The 2159-nt window shown below is 33.5% G+C and overlaps 1 long non-coding RNA gene across 2 annotated transcripts; it reads right to left on the minus strand.

Moving 5' to 3' along the window:
• Positions 1-198: 198 nt before the first annotated feature.
• On the minus strand, positions 199-1791 carry LOC129580225 (uncharacterized). Of its 2 annotated transcripts, XR_008689347.1 has the most exons (4): positions 1690-1779; positions 1415-1462; positions 1214-1354; positions 199-937 (listed from the first exon to the last, which is right to left on the minus strand). It is a non-coding gene; the product is annotated as an uncharacterized LOC129580225 (long non-coding RNA). The 2 variants fall into 2 exon arrangements; XR_008689346.1 differs by lacking the exon at positions 1415-1462 and having other exon boundaries at positions 1690-1791.
• Between the last annotated feature and the right edge of the window lie 368 nt (positions 1792-2159).

Raw genomic sequence — 2159 nt, forward strand, 5'->3', positions numbered from 1 at the left:
AAAAAAACGAACAAGAATTTATGGATGTTTTTAAACGTTTTTATTTTCGCATCAACAAATGATCAACTGTCCAATCGACTATCAAATACAAACCATTTCCATTCTAATCGATCGGTTTCGGTTCGGTTCGCTTTGTCTTCGGCAAGTGAATTCGAATCTACTGCTAGGTGGATTTTGTATATGAATGAATGTAGACAGTTTTGTTCGATTTAAATTTGATTTGATTTCATTTATTTATACAACATTTTCGTTGACAATTGTCGAATTGAACATTTCAATTGGAAACATGTATAAAAATAAATTCAATGATGTGGTTTTTCATTAGAAAGAACAATGGCTTTTATTGTGTGTTTGATTCGGCTGCAGATGGTCATTCAGTACAGATGAATACGGTGTGCAGTGTGACGTAGATCAATTGACATTTTTCATTCATGAAATGCAGCGTTGTAAAAGTCGAAATCGAATACACTGAACGGTGTGTTCTCCGCTGTTCGGCGGAACGTATTTACGCACATTACAACTCGACACTCGGTCGATTGTTCATCGCGGCGGCGGTGGCACAGTGGAAGAGTGGTTGAGCGATGCACACTCACTTGATAGTGTGTGTCGCGAGTTCGAGACTGATAGATTAGCTAGAAAATATTTCATTATCTATATTAGGGTATGTAGGACATGAGTTAATACAATAATTGTGTCGCAGACAACTATTGTAACGCCATGTAATCAGCTTCAGTGAATCTCACTAAAAAATAACCACAAACTCTTCTACAACTCCCCACGTGGATTTTGCCGGCCACCGAGATTTTTTTTTTTTTTGCATTTTCAATGCACTTTATTTCTTTTTATCAGTTCCGTTCAAAATGGATTCAATTTCGACTCTAAATTTTAATTTAAAAAATAATTTACACACACATTTCACATCAATAGCCCGTCAAAACTATGGAAAAAGGGAAAAATCGTGTTTGTATTCAAACCAATACATAAAAATAACGAAGAAAAATTTAATTTTAAATCAACTTGTTTTCGAACAAAGTATTCGTGACAGCGTGAGCATATGCACGCACGTGTGTTATTATGTGTGACGTGTGTGATATGTGAAACGTCGTGTAGTTCGCTCCGACCAACTAACACACACGCTTACAAACACATACATGGCATTTTTTACACTTTTCTTTTGTTCGAAGATTGTTGATTTAAATTTCAAAATAAATACTTGTAGATGGTATACTAAACACAAATGTCTTGGATTCATTTGTTTTTTTCTTCTTCCAAAAGCCAAATGGTGGAATCGCATTTATTTAGTATGCTGCGTAATGCGTATGTTGTTATATTTTGCAATTAACGAAGATACGTTCTGCAGAAGAGAAATAATATTTGATAATTATGATTTTAGTGCAGAAAATTATGAAATCACTTCAGTAAAAATTTAGCCTTAATTATTTAGTAGTTTCGAACATCTAGACTGATGAGAAAAAAATGAAGATATGTGGATTGTACGACGCCATTATAATTCTCATATACTATTTATATATAAAGAGCTCAACCAAGAGAAATATTTGTTCAACATTGATCGAACTTTGATTAATTTTCAAAAATTGGTGTATGCGTTTCACATCGAAAATTCAAATATATTTCCTTTAATTTAGACAAATTCAATGAGAAGAAAGGAAAATCACTATATTCACTTACGCGGATTTACTAGGAAATTATTTCTCTAGGAGTCACAACGAGGTGTCTGATGTCGATGACGATTGAATTGTGACTGAAGAGTATATGAAAGAATGTTGTATAAGAGTTTCGTGATCCGCAATGATCACGTATATCAGTTTACAAGTGTGAGTGAATTGAGGGGAAATGAAATGTATAAAGTATAGAGAATTTTCGTTGAAAAAAATGAATGGATTTTTTTATTGGGAATGCTGAAAAAAGAGACAACTTAGAATTTAATTATAATATTGGGCTGTCGTCTTATTTCTTAAAACATAGATAGGCGATTTGCTAGCCAAATAAATTTCAAACAGCTACTGAGATTCCGAGTTATGACTCGGTCATTTTACTTATGAAAATATGTGAGCAGCTACAGTTACGCTGTAATTCGCTCATACATACATTGGGACATGTACACACAAGAACATTTGATCATAGGCCATATATAGCAA

This window comes from Sitodiplosis mosellana, unplaced genomic scaffold, assembly GCF_009176505.1.
Source record: "Sitodiplosis mosellana isolate CC-2019 unplaced genomic scaffold, AAFC_SMos_1.0 Smas_scaffold_7311, whole genome shotgun sequence".
Lineage (NCBI taxonomy): Eukaryota > Metazoa > Arthropoda > Insecta > Diptera > Cecidomyiidae > Sitodiplosis > Sitodiplosis mosellana.